The sequence below is a fragment of the Eutrigla gurnardus genome, assembly GCF_963514095.1.
Source record: "Eutrigla gurnardus genome assembly, chromosome: 8".
In the NCBI taxonomy this organism is placed as follows: Eukaryota; Metazoa; Chordata; class Actinopteri; order Perciformes; family Triglidae; genus Eutrigla; species Eutrigla gurnardus.
The window spans coordinates 12,334,392-12,352,589 of NC_139922.1; the positions used below are offsets into that span (position 1 = coordinate 12,334,392).

Sequence of the window (18,198 nt, forward strand, 5' to 3'; positions counted from 1 at the left end):
ACATTTCAGACTTCCCCCATGTCCAGCATCCAGCCCCCAGAGAGCAGTATGCTGACGCATTTGGAGTTGTGTGTGTGTGTATGTGTGTCTGTGTGTGTGTGTGTGTGGGCGTATGTGTGTGTGTGTGTGTGTATGTGAATGTGTGTGTGTGTGTGTGTGTGTGTGTGTGTGTGTGTGTGTATGGGTGTGCGCGCACGTGCTGATACATTAGCTCGTGCCTCTTCCTGTTGGTCTGCCAGTCCACGCTGGCAAGAGAGGACAAATATCACGTATCAAACAGGTTTCGGCGCAGCCCATATGGTCACTGTACAGTATCATTTACGTTTATTGCATGTGCCGGTTGTTCTCGCTGCAGGCCGCTAGGGAGCGCTGCTCCACTTCCCAGCTGCCGGGGGAAGAAGCAGCGCTCTCCATCTTCCAGGCGGACAGGCGGGAGCGCGCTAACAGTCTGCCGGACTCCCGACCGCATCGCACCTCTGTCCCGTCACACTCGGCTACTTTCCCACCGCGTCCCCCTCCGGAGGATAAAGAGGGGTCCTCGGTGCAGAACGGGAGGTGGATCGGGGAGGTTTAAATTGGACGTTTCCCTCCATGTTGACGTGGCTTCATAATAACTAAGTTTCCCGTCTCTGTGCGAAAGAGGAGAGGAGCGGAACTTTCAGGGGGGAACATTTTTTTTTTATCGCACCGGAGTAGCCGCTGGTTTTTAACCCGGGAGGTCACATCATCCACGCGGGCTTCGTTCCTCCCCAGCCCGACTGCGGAGGTGGATGCTATGGTGTAACTTTTACGCTCTAGTTGAACCGATAAGCGGCCGGTGTGTGTGTGTGAGTGTGTGTGAGAGGAGCCGTTTTATGGTACCGGAGAGGGGATGCGAGCCTCTCCTCCGTCTCGGATAGCGGAGCGGCTATGAGGAGAGAGGATCACCTGCTGGGCTAACAGAACGAGACCACACCGCACCAACAGGTACGGATCACCACCTTCACACCTGCACAGGAACATCACCAGGGTCTCTGCTCTTTCTGCTCTATGTCTGCACTGTGATTGGAAAAAAAAGAACACAAAAAGTAAATTGGAGACACACCTGCCACGCACGATCAATACGCTTTAATATGTCTGCTCAAACCTGTTACGCACAGAATGGATTACACTTCATCTGTTTCATTTAAGGGAATAGACAATGATTTTGATTTGATGAAGACGTGAGAGTTATGCCAAAATGTTGCCTCCATGGGAATATCCCATCAGCCTGCTCTAGTATGGTATCACTTTTATTCTAGTGGTAGATTTTAGAGCAAAGACAAATGATTGCGGTTGTTTCAGGCGTTGCACAGCCTCTCTCTCTCTCTCTCTCTCTCTCTCTCTCTCTCTCTCTCTCTCTCTCTCTCTCTCTCTCTCTCTCTCTCTCTCTCACACACACACACACACACACAGGTCTTTGGGGCATATGGCGTCGAGTTCAGTGTGCTATGTTATGCAGAGCTGGTGTTTAGCGGGGCAAACAGCTGCTTATTTCTTGTTGACTGAGTCTAGAAGCTGTGCTGTGTCCAGAGGTGCTAAATGATAAGTAGGCCTGTGTTGGAGGGAGAGAGAGAGAAAGAGAGAGAGAGAGAGAGAGAGAGAGAGAGAGAGTTGGTATGTAAGGGAAAATGTGGACGGATCAAATAATGAGAAATGAAACGCAGAGGGTGAAAAAAAGGAACCTTATGTTAAACTAATCTCCCATTCTTCACATGACAGGAACGTACTGCGTTCACACGTTAAAAATGTGAAGATGTGTTGGGTGGAGTGTCGGGAAGCTCATCATCCTGAAAGCAGCAGCGGTGGGCGTCTTCTGCTACAGCACCATGGATCACCTGATGTACTGTAGATTGTGATTCATAAGATGACCTTTGTTGGTGACAGTGGCCACATATAGTGCATCAATTTGGTACCGGGGTTGAGGCCGGGAGGTGTTGGAAGCTGTTCTAGTGACTTTTAGCTTTGGATGTGTTAACATGCACTGATCACACGGGGGTAACGCAACCCCATGAGCCACCCCTGCTGTGTTTTTGGTGACAAAACTACTTGGTTAGGTTAAGGAAGAATCCTGATTTGAGTTATAAGTATTTACTACTTTAAAAAATCCCTCTCAGTCCTCACTTATGACCGACCGGTGTCTGTATCTGCAGTGACCCTCTACCTGCATTTCCTCTTCTCTTCTTATGTTGCGGTGGACTCTTCTGGGCGTCAGCAAAGAGCCCCAAATCCAATAAGCCGGATGTGCAGCCTGTTCCCATTCCCAGGTCAAACACCGCTGCTTTGTCACTCAACCTACTGAGGCTCAGAGTCCTCACAGGCCTCACACAGTCACCAGCACAGAGAGAGAGAGAGAGAGAGAAGGCAGCCCAGCGCAGGATGAAGCCATGCCAAATCCAGAACCTTGCAGTTTTGTGAGGATGCAACTGCTGTGAAACAATCCAAAAAATAAAAATCATCCGTTTTATTATCTTCTGATTCAAGGCTTTGCCCCTCTCTTCACTCACTTCCAAATCACTCAGCCATCACTGCTCTCTCTCTCTCTCTCTCTCTCTCTCTCTCTCTCTCTCTCTCTCTCATTCCTTGAGCTGCAGAGGAGGGGCGAAGTTTGAAACAGCAAACCATCAACGTGACTTCATATTATGCCTTTAAGTCCAAAAGTCATTCAGTACTAATGACTTCTCGTAGGAATAGCTACATACTTTGTATGAGAACAGCGACGCATGGTAATATTTGTGTCTCCTGATCCCGTTATCTTATGGCCTTTCGTGACCTTGACTTGTTTAAACGACCTTGAGTCCTGCTCCATCTGTTTCTGGCTCTCTGTTTTCATGGTCCTCCGCGAGGAAAATAGAGGAGACAAAGCAGAGACGTGGAGTGGGAGAGTTACAAAACAAGAGAAGTGACAGTGAGACATGATTGACAGGAGAGTAAAGAGGCCGGGAGGAGGAGGAGGCGGGGAGAGGGGGGAACCCAGATCGGGTGCTGGGGAAAATACAGGAATACATTATAATAAACCTAGAATGGTTCTAAAATGTAGTTTTAATGTGGCCGCAGTCAAATAATACCAACATGAAACATGCAACAACATCACCAGTTCATTCAGTAATCTCTGTGGGTTTTAATGCTCACGTTACTAATTGCAGGGACGCGACATAGATATGACAAAGGAAGTCGATGGACAAATGAGGACAGAGGAAGTGGGAATAGAATCGAGTGATCAACTGAGCAACAGATACCGGTGTTGGGGATTTCATTTTTTAATAAAGCTTTAAAATATGACATGTTTATTCAATCTAATCTGCGTTGTTGTAATCACTTTATGTTTCATTTCATGAGTAATAAGCTACCATTCCATCTTTGTGAGAGTTTAGGCTTTAACATGTGGAGACATTTCTGGAAAGTGAGTTTGAGGGTTGTGTTTAGGTTATAGATTACATTTAGATTAATGCTTAAATCATTATGATACAGTATGTACTTGATTAATGTAAATGTCATCACAGTCACATCGTAGGGATCTCAATTCCCATCAGGGGACCAAAACCGCATCCCTTAAAGGATAGCAATTTAGATTTTTCTTTTGACTTTTTTTTTGTGCCGTTTCATGCCTATATGACACAGCGATTAGTGAAAAGGTGACAGGAAATGAGGGAGACAGATGCAACAAAAGGTGGTTGGCTTCTTAATCCCCGTGCCGCAGGGATGCATGTTTATAGAAAATGAATGGCTGAATGTGAAGATCAATGCAGGAATAACACACAGCAGATTCCACGTTAAATGGACAGTTTTACCAAAAGCACAAATGCAGAGTCATACTCAAACATACAGCAAGCTTTCATGTTTCCATATCACACACTTTACCCCGTGCACTTTTAACATGCACGCTGCCTCTTTTTGCATCCTTCTCTTCTACCAATAAGCCCTCTGGGTCATGAGAATGATGTGGACGCTGCTGGCCAGAGAGACAAAAAGAGACAGAGGGTGACAGACAGAGACAAAGAGAGCAAGCAACAAGAAATAATAAAAAAGTATAGGATGTGTTAAAGGTGATGGTGTTTTCATCCGCCACCTCCTGTAGCTGTGCTTGACGAGGAGAGGATCGGACGGAATGGAAAAAAGAGAAAGAACAAGACTGAGAAAGAGAAACACGAGACACCTGAACACACACAGAGAGAGAGAGAGGGAAAAAGGAAAATACAGCTACAGGGGATAAATGAAAATAAATAAAAAGCATGTGTCCAATAAAAGGTGTTTTGTATTTCATTGGCCATCTCCAGTAGCCGTGTGTGGTGTGCCAAGGCCCAGGGGGGACGAGTAGCCGCTCTAAATGTGTGTAACCCACATAAAGAAATTGTTTCTGGGAGATCGGGTCCCGTAAATTCATTCCTCGCCGCCAGCCCTGTTCTTATCCCGACTCCCAAAGGTGAGCTATCACATCCAAACATATATTTTCTAGATTCCTTCTCTCTCCACACACACACACACACACACACACACACACACACACACACACACACACACACACACACACACACACACACACTGACTAAGACTTTTCTACCAAACCAGACACATCCCCTCCCCCGCAGACACACATCTTTCAGCAGAACCTCGCTTTATGTGTGCATTTTATTTGCTCAGGATGCGCGCTCACACACACACACACACACACACACACACACACACACACACACTTTTTTTTGTTGTTGCAGAAAATCCACATTCGCATGAACACATTGCTTCACTCCCAGACGGCTTGTGTGGCACGGTAGCGGTGACAGCTACAACAGCATCAGTACCTGCTGTGGAACAGAACAGCGTCAGAGGGAAACAGCAGCAGAAGCTCCAGGATTACCTTAGCCTGAACAAACTCCATTACTGCCTCTATTACCCAGGTATACACAGCCCGGGAAAAAGCACTTTGCAGAACCACTGTTTGCCCAGCACCTCTGTACCCCACACACTGTTTCCCTTGACTACAGAGCAAGGAAGGGTGAAGACCGGAGGGAGAGGAGAGCAGAGAGAAGTTGCATCAGGGGGGGGAGAAACTCAAAGCTTATCCTTCAGTGACTGGCGTCGTCACGCTGCGTCTGGCTGAAACAGATTGTTGTTTAATTCAGTGGTCAAATGAGAAAAAATGCATTATTTATTTATTAGTTAGTTGGTGGTCAGAAAATGAATTTGCAACACTTTAAAAACCAAGCAACCCTGATGTCTCCTGTCTGCAACACATCTTGTGTGTTGAGGAGCTCAGCCTCCCTGTTGTATTGAAACTGGTGTGTAAAAACACTCGCTGGGTTTAGGTAATTTATTTGATCTATAATGACTGTATTTCTCTCATAAAAGCCATTATAATCTGTGCATTGATATCAAATCCCATCAGCGTCTGAAGCTAGAAGCAGGTTCTGGGTGCACTTGTTCTTAATGTCCAGCTGCTTCCAGTTTACGTAAGTGGCCCGGGTGGTTTACGATCCGCAATTCAAGAGAAGAACATTCTGGTCAGAATAAAATGAAAAATGCTTGAGAAAATCTGGTTCTTGCTTCTCAAATATGACGAGCCGCTGCTTCTCTATATTTAATATCTCCGCTAATTGAATATCTGTGTGTTTTAGAGCATTTTTGGGCAAGAGATTTTGTTGACTAAATGATTAGTCCAGAATAAAAATAATCCGTAGTAGCAGCCCTAAATTAATTATTTATGTTATTCATTACATAGAAAAACACTTTTTGTGGTTACGTCCATGTTATTAGTATAAATTTGAATGTGTTTTTTTGATGGTTGGACAAAATTAGCAATTTTAAGACACTATGCTGAACTCTTCCAACAATAATAATAGAGATAATGGATTAGATTATTTATCAAGCAAAAAATGCAAAAAGAAGTTTGGTTACAGCTTCTTAAATATGATGATTTGCTGTTTTTCCCCCCAATTTTATATCATTATAAATTGAGTATCTTTGGGTTTTTGGAAAATTTGTCGGTAAAAGCAGTACATTTTAAGTTTTTAACCACTTAATCTAAAAATAAACAAAGCAATAACAATAAAAAATAAGAATAAAAATAAGCAGGAGTTGCAGCCCTGAATTATTTGCTTCATTATTATCAATCAAGTAAAAATAACACATTTGTCAGGCACAGCCATACTGTATTCATTTTAAAAATTCAGGGATCGGATTTTTTTCGGTTGGTCGGAAAAAATAAGCTATTTTGTTAGTCTGTTATTGCTATTTATCATTATTTTTTGGCATTTTCTATCTATTTCTCTCCTATATTAATATAGCGATAGGTCATAGACACTGATGATGATCCGTGGCAGAGAGACAGACAGAGAGGACATGGGAACACTGTGGCAGTGCTTCCCTTCTTTGACTAATGAGGGTATGTGATCGGGCAACGGTGAGTGATGCTGTGTGTGTGTGTGTGTGTGTGTGTGTGTTTTCCAAGGCAATTTATGTGACTGCAGGTCCAACAGTACAATGCTGAATAGCTTGTGTGAGGTAGAATAAGTGGATGTGCAGAAGGTTAATAAGGGAGAGAATAACAAAGAGCATGAGTGAGTGTGTGACTCTGTATGTGAAAACGCACCGTATGTGCGTGCTTATGTCTGCGCTGAGTGATGACCTGCCATGTATTTGAGCTGAAAGCCATCCATCACCCTCATCAGTGACTCCGGGGTCCTGTCATTACATGTTTCCCTTCATTTACACTGTTAATGGCCATCTCTCTCGACCAACCTCTCTGTTGTGCTGTCTCGATCAAACTCATTCATTTTAACATAGAGGTGGACATTTTGATTGATTGGTTCTGATCAGTTAAAATATTCATAGTCACTGACTATGTACTTTTTCCCTTTTCACGTTTCCCATAAGCTAAGCAGTGTGTACACCAGCAAGTGAAGGCATCACTTATTTTCTTATAATAAGATTTTCACCAGGAAGTAAGGTACTGCGTCGAACCCTGGGGCTCTCAGTCACCAGCGAGGGTGAAGAGCTACTGATTCAGTCAGTGACAACGGTGAACCAGTACAGTCTCCTTACTGACTATAGGGAGATAGTAGTGGAAGTAGAGCAATTTGGCATTAAAGATTTGTGTGTACTGAACACCTCATGTTTGCCTTATTGGCGTGACTATAATCAAGTGTAGTTCTGCTAAAGCAGCTTGGAAGAGGTTTATGATGTCCATCCATCGTCTACTGCTTTATCCTGTTTTCAGGGTCGTGGGGGGCTGGAGCCGATCCCAGCTGTCATTGGGCGAAGGCAGAGTTCACCCTGGACAGGTCGCCAGTCTATCACAGGGCTAATATAGAGACAGACAACCATTCACACTCACATTCACACCTACGGGCAATTTGGAGTCATCAATGAACCTATCCCCATCCTGCATGTCTTTGGACTGTGGGAGGAAGCCGGAGAACCCGGAGAGAACCCACGCTTACACGGGGAGAACGTGCAAACTCCACACAGAAGGAACCTTAACTCGCGTGTGAGGCGACAGTGCTACTCACTACACCACCATGCAGCCCAGGTTTATGATGTAACTAGTAGAATTCCCCAAAAGAACAAGTGGTTTGTTTTGTCCTGTATTCAAGAAAAGCTTATTGTTGAAAAAAAAAAACACATTTTTAATAGTTTCTTAATTGAATGTAATACAAAGGTGGATTGTCTTGTAAGCAGTTGTTGACTGTCATTTATTTTCTGTCGCAGGCTTTCAGAAACACTACATAGTGGTGGATGCTGCGGTGCCATAGTAGCTGAATTCATGGTGTTTAGGTTAACTACAACTATGGTTGCTATTGTAGCAGCCAACTGTGCTGCGACACGTTGCAACTTATTAAGAAAAGCAATTTGATTTGTTGATTTTGGTGCAGCTATAGCTTCTGCTAATGAGTCTGCAGTGAGAGGAGTCTCCACCAGTGTGTGGGCCGGGGATACGGTATCACTTTCAGCCGCGGTAATAAACAGGCCGACACAGACACTTCAGCTTCGAGCGGCATCGCGGCTGACTCATTATGGCTGACGGCAACGAGGAGCCCTTGGCCAGAAGTCAGATCTCTGCCACACATACAACAATCTGGCTCCCGCAGCTTTCTTCATCAACAAAAACGACTACGCGGCAATCACTGTGGTCATTAGGTACAGCAAGGACGTGTGTGTGTCTCTCTCGGTGTATGTGTGTGTGTGTGTGTGTGTGTGTGTGTCTGCTCTCCGGAGGTGTGTTTGTGAGATTGTTGCCTTGTTTCTCCTTTCCTCTTGCAACGGTAAAGGTGACTGTGACATGGGAACCAGAGTGACACTCGGTGATAGGAGTCACGAAGACTTAGTGATGGAGCCGCTGTTGACAGAGTGTAATGAGAGTCGTAAACTCACTCACGCACTCCTTTCCTTTAATAATTTCTACACTTTTGTTGTTGTTGTTGCCTGTGTTCAGCTCAGGGCCTATCCTACTGGCTGCCTGTGTTTGTCTGTGTATGCCCTTTTATCTTTTAGTCTTTCATTATGCTCTTATAAGTGGAACCACTAGCTATTTTACGGCTGGCTCATTAGCTCGTCAGGCAAGCCCACAGCACATGCAATTATATCTAATTATGCAATTATGAATTCGGTATGAAGCTTTATATACTGTAGAATGGTATATTTGAGCTGGGGCACATGCACAGCAGTAATTACCGCAGTTTGGGGAGGTGGATGTGTGTGGTGTCTAAGAAGCTGGTCTCCAGCTTGAAGCCCACTTATGGCAGCGAAGGAGACGGAGATAACACACACACACACACACACACACACACACACACACACACACACACACACACACACACACATATTGTAATATAGTTGTCAACCAGTGAGGGATGGTGATTATTTACCTGCGTGGGGCTACAGGCAATGAAACACTAGTAATGTTGTTGAGTTTGGTTGGCTAAGACTAAGACTTTGACTCCAACTATAGAGGACAGCTCATCTTGGTTACCGACTTAATCTAGGCTCTTTTCTCACATGCAAACAAAAACAGAACAATTGACTCTGGGTTTATTATTTGAATGTAATGCATGCAATAGTGTAAAAAGTGGTAACTTAAGTGGTGAGTTTAACCTACCATGCTATATTGCCGTTGACAGCTTCTTTTGTTGTTGCGTTCCTGCCATCTGACTGCACCAGTGGAGCTGGAAATGGATGATATTGTGGTAATAGCTACATATCTTTGTGGCTAATGGGGAGATGCATGTGCACTCTCCACTGGCATTTTCAAAAAACATACTCTTACATAAGTGATGCACTTATGAAAAGTCACTTGTCACGTTGGCTTCAACCATAAAGGGCACAGTCTGCCCAGTTGGAGGGAACACCTTGTTAAGAAGCTCAAGATCTCGTTCTCCTAAATCTGCATGCTTCAACTTCCCAACTAAGCCGGAGCCTTTCTGTTTTTCTATTTGACGTGTCTCACACCAGCACTCCAATAGATGAGATAAAAAAAAAACACAGGGGAAGTGGGCAATGCGCTGCAGTAGGTGGTGCGCTTCAGTGTGTCATGTTTCTCTACAGATCCTATTGAGGAAAGCAGGCGAGGCTGTTAGACTCCCAGTGTGTGTGTGAGACAGGGCTGACAGTAATACAAGCAGTATCTGACACCCCCCTCCCAGGGATCACATCCTTAAGACGGTTTCTCTTACTAATCCCCCCTTAATATGACTAATATTATGACACTGCTATTAGCCAGAGCACTCTGAGGGCACACACACACAGAGAAGACTTGCCGTTCGGGTCAGCTTAATACAAATAATCATTTGCTTTTAATGCTCTGTTTTCTGAGTGAACACAACGTGTATCTAGCTTTTACATTTTCTTAAACATCCAGTGCAGGTTTGGCCATTTGGTCCATTTGGGGGGGAGTTTGGTAGACAGATAATGATGTCCAATAAATGTCTGCCAGAAGCCACAGTTGTTCATTACAGGGATGTGTTGCTTAGCTGGACTTAGCGATAGCCCCCAAGGCCAAGGAGACAAAGATATGTGCCAGTGCTGACAGAAAACAAGACTTAATCACAAATAGCGTCTGGAAAAAAGAAATAGTGACTACAAAAAGATGATATCTACTGTAGTAAATGGAACATCAGCAGCAGCTGTTTAGCACCAAAGATCATGTTACAGTAAAACAAATAGGATATTACTCACTTCCAGATCAACTAGAATCCTCACATATTTTGTTTTAAGTATCTTTCTACATTTAAATAGACACGGCCAGTAGATCACACAACATTCTCTCAGTCCGAGTCGGGATGGGATTCGGTCTGTGGGGGCGAAGCAGAGAGAGGCTCTGAATGCAGAACAAGAATTCTAATTTTAAAGCCATGAATTACCAAAAGACTGCTTTCAATTTGATTGAATCCAACTTTATTAGCATTCCGCCTGCCTTTATGTGATGAGGCTGAGCTGGCCTTGTGTCCTCTCCCGGACTGCAGCTGTGGCAGAAAGGGGGCACAAAAAGGAGCTTTATTTGCAATGCCGATGGCTTTAGGGATTTCGGTCACAAGGAATTACATTGTCAATGTTTTTCTGTCAATATGTTTTCTACGTGTTTTGTTGCTCTTATCTCACATTTAAATGATTTTGCCGTTGACCTATTAACAGCATGCCTGTGCTATTGTGTGTGAAAATGAGATAGCCGCATGATAAATGTATAGCCATGCTAACGTCATGGCTCTATAGATGGCAATGTTGCTCTGTTGGCCCGTCTGTTGGTCCAAATGATCTGAACAACTATTAGATGGATTGCCATGAAAGTTTGGACACACAGTCATGGTTCCCAGAGCATGAGTTCTAATGACCTTTGTGAACCACGAGGTTGACATTTTTGGTTTAAAGTGAAATTTGTCACAAACATTAATTCACGCACTTGATAAACTATAAACCAATGACGTTCCCATTTGCCTCAGATGTACTGCGTTTTGTCCTAATTAGTGAAAACGTGATACAATGCAAAACTAAGATGGTGAACATGCTAAACATCAGTGTGTTAGCATTGTTAATGTTAGCATGATGGCTTGAGGATACAAAGTGCCGCTGTGTCTAAGTGCACCTCACAGAGTCTTAGTCTTGTTTTTTTTCAAAAGCCCTCATCAACAATACAACAAACCATTTTTGTTATTAAAGAGCCTGATTCGATTCTGACCCTGCATGCTGTTGTTGTTTTTTTACTAAGCATGGATGACTGTGGAGCAGTTCAGAAGACAAGGTTGAAAATATGAGAATTAAATGTTCATCAGTTAAATCTCATCAGTGAGACATCAGGTAAGATTTCACCCTCCATGTTGGGCACTGTAGGAATGAGTGTCAGACTGAGCTGTGAGTATACTTTATATGATTATATGAAGAATACTCTGCATTCTGCATAACCTTGATTACTCTAATGAGGCCCCTAAAGGCCCTTGAATGCTGTTAATGGGTAAATCTGCCCTGCGTCACCCAGACTGCGCCTCATGCAGAAGGGAGCTGACCGTGGTGCTGACCAGTGCAGCCGTGAAAGGAGCTGTCCATGGTGCTTTGGGAACAAACCAGGAAACAAACATGTTAACAGTGGTCTCTGAAACCCACTCTCCATGGAAATCTTCAAATCACAATCATTTCATGATGGTTTGGTTGTCACCCAAACACTGACGATGTGTGTGAGGATGTGACAGTGTTGCCCCATGCTGTCCGGGGGAGAGGTGGGGTTGCTCCGCTGCTTTAAAGGACAGATTTCTTCACAGTTGAGACTGCCAAGCATGTGGAGATGGTGATCTCCTTGACAAAGCTCAGTGCTTCTGTCAGTATTACCCCCCCCCCCCCCCCCAAAGGTGTTTTGGGGAAAAAGGAGATAATGCAATGAGGCACGGTGCAGAGAAAATCTATCTGACGTCTGTAGGTGTTTGTTCATCGGGACAAAGATTAGAAGGGAGGGCAACGGGTCGCCGCAAAGGAAGAGCCGCTGCCGAAAAAAGCAATTCTTGAAAGTGGGCACATGGAGGATAAACAAAATATGTAGATTTGTGAAGGGAGCTTTGTGTGCCTTCACTTTGAGTTTCATGCAGTGTGATATCTGTAGAATCTATGAGAATTTAATATTTTTTGGGGGTGAACGGAACTCAGTCTTTTCCTTGTGTCACCCTTATTCAGTTTAGACTTTAAAACATCCTGTTTAAATATTAAACGACCCCTCTCTGTCTCTCTCCAACGAAAGTGAGTGCATATGTGCATATATTCGCGTACATGTGTGAACTTGCGTCTCATCAATAGATGATAAGCCCCGGCTGGACGGATCCCCGCTAATGCACTTGTTGTCCGTCCATCTTTTTTTCTTGTCTCTCCGCGTTCATCTCTCTCAAATCAACCACTGCTGCTTTGGACTTGGGAGGACTGTGATGACTGAAACAGAGTTGGGTATAGGGTTGATATGAGGATCCTGTGTGTGCGTGTGTGTGTGCGTGTGTGTGTGTTTATGTGGGCATGGTAAGCCTAAGGGGTAAGCTTTTAGAGGTCTGAGCAGAAGGGTGTGAGTGAGAAGGAGAGGACAGATTTGAGCAGTTATCTCTCCCAGCAGGCCTCCTGTCCTGCCTGCCCACATACTCACAAACACGCATACACAGACACACACGCACTATTCCCATCTGTAATCATGTTTAGCATGGCTCTCTCGCACACAGACGCACACGTGCAGACACGCACGCACACACAGTCCAGTCCGAATGCATCACGGCTCGAGGAGAATGCCTATGTGGACCGAGTCAGGCTGCTCTGCATTTGTTGTACGGTGAAATCTCTCCATTGTACCGCCTTTTGCTCACCAGAAACAAGCACTGAGCTGCAAGCGGAGAGAACACCACCCCACTGGATTGTGGGGTTGATGCTATTTTTACAGCCCGTTATGATAAGGGGTGTGCTGACAGAAAGCTTGTCTCTCTCTCTCCCCCTCCCAGATACTTTAATTACAATGGCTGCGCTTCTTGCAGCTTCACCTGTCTGTTTACTACCGCAGAATGAATATGTGTTAGGGAGATACACGTAAACGGATAAATGGGTGGATGAATTGTGTGAAAAATCTAATATACAGTTGCTTGTTTCTTGCAGAGGCAGATTTGCACATGGAGTCAGCGGCTGTGTATGCATGGGTGTGTGTGTGTGTGTGTGTGTGCGTGTGTGTGTGTGTGTGTGCACTCATGGCACTGAGCATTGCAGTTGGAGTGGAAATCAATGCAGAGAATATAGTGGCAATTACTACAGCAGCCTGCAAGTGAACCTAGTGGAACAAACTAACTAATACATGAATAAATAAGAACAGTGAAATGGAGATGTGTATCTATCTCTCTCTGTCTGTGTGTGCGTGTGTGTGTGTGTGTGTGTGTGTGTGTGTGTGTGTGTGTGTGCGCGCGTGTGTGTGTGTGTGTGTGTGTGTGTGTGTCTTGGTACAGACTTGCCTGTAGATCTTGGACGGTCCTTTGCTGTGCCAGCCAATTAACGAAGTGTGTAAACTGAGCTCATTAAAGAAACACAGCATGGCCCCACTCACACCACACACACACACACACACACACACACACACACACACACACACACACACACGCACACACACGCACACACACATGCACACACACGCACACACACACAGTCTCAGTATCAAGCCTGACTCTCCTATTTCAAGCATTACATGCGTAGGCATTGAAAAAAGTGAAAACCTTTCCCCCCTCCACACAGGTCCACTACAAAGTGTGTGCTTGTTTGTGGTTGCTACTATGTGTATGTCCTTTTTTTGTGTCCGTTTGCACGTGTCTATGGGAGTCTGTCTGGACAAGCTGTAAAAGATTGATTTAGAGTTTGTTGCTTTGAACCAACTGCCAAGTGCTGCCTCACTAACCCTCCGTGTTCAGAGAACAAAAGCTTTTTCGAGGTCCCCCACCTACCAACCAATCCTTTCTCTTCCTCCGTCTGCCTTTCTCTCTCCATGACTGGGCGCCTCTTGGCTTCTTTTCTTGCCCCTACACTCATCTATGTCAATCCGGTTGCTCCGTTTTCCCTCAGACTCTGCCCTTCTGTTTTCAAGTGACGAGCTGAGTGCAGCACAAACATAAGCCCTTCATTTGCGTAACTGCATTGTAACGTTGAGTCATGGAGCTGCTGTTTTGTTGGTATTGTGGGCGAGGGCTCCGCATCTGTGTCTCCTAACTTTGCTCAATGAGACCGTGAAAAATAAGCAGCCAGGGGACTTCAAATATCCTTTTTTTCATGGTGCTTAATAACCATGATTCATGGAGCTGTGTGGACTATTATTAGTCATCCAAATGAATCTGGGTTGTGAAAGACATGCCTGTGTCTGTTCCTGCACAGCACATGTCTTCATTCAAATCAAGTCAATTTACTTGAATGCTGTTCAGGAGGATTTATTGACGTGAATGTTTATGAAGGGTGTTTCTCAAGCTTCAAAATAAGAACACAATTATAGATATGTATTACATATTACATGTTTAGCATTGCCGTTTTGCTCATCTGACCATCTATTAATCTTTTGAGTCGGTTGCTGTGTAAAAATACCAAATATCTACCAGCTCCTCTCTGCTTCATCTAATGTTTGTTGTTGTTATAATAAACTAATAAAGGAATGAGTTACAGACAGCCCTGAACTGCTTTTATGTGTGTATGTCAGTGTGTTAACAATGGATGATCTGAGTGAATGTCCTCACAGTAAAACATGTCATGTAAAGGGTTTACATGCAGACACACATGCCTGTAAGTTAATACAGAGGACGGATGCATCCTTTGGTTAAACCTCTTGCAAAGTGATACGTGCGGGTCTGTGTGAATGCCTTTGTTTTGATGTGTGTGTACAAAGTGCTGAGCGGAGGATTTGGAGGATAGGGAAATGAAGCTGCTGTGTCCAAAGTGTGTCAGATGTTCTGGTTGGTTATGCAACCCAGTGCAACCAGTTATACCTTTGATACAAAATAGGGTGTGATCTTCCTTATTATTCTTTAAAAAAACTAAGATAAGCATTTCTTCGATTTTCTTCAAACCTCCCTTTGGAGCTAAGCCATACATGGTTGACCTCCCACTGCATTCAGAGGCATAAAACAGTTTTGCAAGCACACATTTACAACAAAGACATGGACAGCCAAGCCAAAATGCTAAATCCTCATCCAACAGATGGGAGATTTAAGCACAAGCCACATGCTATATTGCTGAAGGGGGATCTAAGAATCATGTCATTTTGAAAAGCCTGACTGCAAACTGGTAATCAAAGACCCAAGAGCAAATCCTCCCCTGAGGCAAACATTCATGTATTCACATACACTTATGCAGCAGTATAGCCTGCGGGCCACCCGTGGCTCCAACGGTACCAGAATACAGCAGGACTGATCAGGGCAATAGATGACGCATTCAAACTGTTTTCTTTGCGGGACGCAGGTTTCAAATATAGGCCGCATGCCCTGCCTGCACTTATGTGCTCCCATCAATCTATCCTTCCATCCATCCATCTTTCCATCCATTTCCAGATGATTTCAGTTTGACCCTCTGCAACACGACAGTAGGAGTTGCCAGATTGGAGGGCTGCAGGGCTGCAGGGCTTGGTGCGACGCCAGTAGAGCCAGGTGGTGGGAATCTGTTGGAGATTAAACTGCCTGGTGACCAGCGTCCCGGCTCACCCTGGCCCGGACAGTCGTGGCACCCTTGGCTGATTGACCCGTGTGGCAGGTGTCGTGGGTAGGGGTGGCTGGTCAAAGCCTGCCCTCGCTTCCCTTCTCTTGGCTGAGGAGAGCTGTGGACGTGGGAGGTCATCTGGTGATGATTAACACTCGCCACGTTAAAGCAACTTTCCCAGACTACAGCCCTATTGCAATCATTTTGATAGACATGAGGACATCGGGCAATTTGGCATAATCCTGGATATTGACCCTCATCGCCATACTTTCTGGGTGCAGTGACTTTGTGGAGCCTCCGGGGCCCCTAACGAACTCACAGGAGTCCAGGAAGGACACTAAGCCAATCATCTATAGATTCACATTTAAAGGACAGATATGAGAGTGGTATTGATCTTCTTCTGGTGTCCATTCTCATCTAACTCTAGGCAAGAAAATGAATAAGCACCTTGCACAATATGTTGAACTATCCCTTTAATGTTAGCATCGGATGTAATTGCGCCATAAAATAATGAGCACAATTGTTCTCTTTGCCAGGAAACTTGTAGATTCACGAGCAACACTTCCAAACTACCGTCGCTTCCCCAACACAGTGGACTTCAACAGAAGGCGCTGCACTGCCAAATTGTCCGATATGAATATAATTAGTCAGAATACTGGGCTGTTCACTTTGATGCTGAATCAATAATGCAATCGCATGATGTATTGTGAATGTTTTAAGTTGGGCCTTGACTAAGGCCACCTTTTCAACTCCACCAAGGACCCTAGCAGAGACACAGAATACTCAGAGGAACATGCTCAGTGAGCAACGTGCCTTTTAAAGCTTTTCGCTAATGTGGTTGCAAAAGTCCTAGTGAGAAAAAGAGGAATCTGAAAGAGTGATCTTGAAAAGAAAGATAAAAGGAACCTACTTTTCCTTGTAGCGAATAGGTTTCCATTCAAGGTCTATCAGTTAATCCCAGTGCTGTCTATCCTCCCTCTCTCTCTCTCTCTCTCTCTCTCTCTGTCTCCCTCTCTGTCTCTCCCCCCTCTCTCTTTCTCTCTCTTGCTTTTGCTCTGGAGTACAGTATCAAATCTATGCAAGTCACAGGGGAGTTGTAGACCTTTACCTGCTCTGGTCTGGCTGTGTTAAAGGTCAGATGTGAGAGGATCCCACACACTGGTCTCAGATGTCAACACCACCCGCCTCCCACAGCCTGGATTAAGAGGCAAGGAGACAACGGCTGCCAGGAAATAATTCGTCCTCCAGCCTGTCAGTAACAGTCTATATCTCCTCCGGGTCGAGGGTGTGTGTGTGTGTGTGTGTGTGTGTGTCTGAGAGAGAGAGCGCAGGTGTATGCATGCGTGTTTGTAATATCAATATCCCACTGATCCTCTTTCCCCGCTGTGTGTTTCTGCATATCTCTGATTGCCAGATGTGTTTAGAGTGTGTGTGCACAGATTTATATTTGGTTAGGTGTGTGTGTTCCGACCAGGTGCATGTCTGAGTCTCTCACTCGCAGGGTGAGATCTTTGTGTTGATAGGACTGACGCTGTTTATTTTGCCAATATGCTGTCAGGGTGGCGGGACACTGGCTGAATATTTACTGTGTGTGTGTGTGTGTGTGTGTGTGCTGACCTGTACATCAGAATTGCACAATCAGAAGACAGAAGCCTGTAATCAGGCATAATCAGGTAATGTGAATGGATGTACCTTTATGTGTAATCTCGTTAAATGATAAACTCTCTCTCTCTCCTTCACACACACACACACACACACACACACACACACACACACACACACACACACACACACACACACACACACACACACACACACACACACACAATATCCTCATACCTCTGTGACCACTTAATTGTTTGTCCTGCCGTTGTTTCTGATGTAGCCTTGTTGGTGAGACAACGGCCTACAGCTAACTGCAGCTGCTGGATAATAAAACCAGCGAAGGGGCAAATGTAACACTATCATTTATTGGCACCACAGGGAATTCCTTTAGGTGTCTGGTGTCTAACTTGGATCCTTAGGCGGAAACACAACACATATGGTGTTATTAAGAAACGTCTCTCCTCAACCAGGGGTCTTCCTAATTAAGAACAAAAGGAACTTAACTTGATAGTCAGACTGCAAAAAAGTGAGCCAACAAATCGTTTTTGTGCACTTTATTTACCAGAAATGCACCGGTACTTGTTTTTCTACACTCAAAAAAATAATTCATTGGATGAACGTAATTTTATCTTGCCACCTATATTCCATCTAAATAAACCATGTTAAATCAATCAATCTTGATTGTGTCATTTAAACAACACATATATTTGTAAATGTAACATAATATTAACATGTTCATTCAATTAATTTGGCTTTTATTGAATTAAAATGTCTGTACTAAGTTAGTCTAATTAAATTCATTTAAGCTCATTTTACATTGATTAAACATTTTCGTACAACAAAATTCAACCTTGTTATATGAACTAATGTAGCTTTTGTCTGTACTACTCATGTCAATCTTGTTTTAGTATTTTT

The 18,198-nt window shown here is 44.3% G+C and overlaps 1 protein-coding gene across 1 annotated transcript in view; it reads left to right on the forward strand.

The window, feature by feature from the left end:
* The first annotated feature begins 436 nt into the window (after positions 1 to 436).
* Positions 437 to 18,198, forward strand: part of LOC311016830 (chemokine-like protein TAFA-2) — a 75,262-nt gene continuing 57,500 nt past the window's right edge. Inside the window, exon 1 of the mRNA XM_084014791.1 lies at positions 437 to 966. The gene's annotated coding sequence lies outside the window, so the exon portion shown is untranslated. The remainder of the gene's footprint in view (positions 967 to 18,198) is intronic.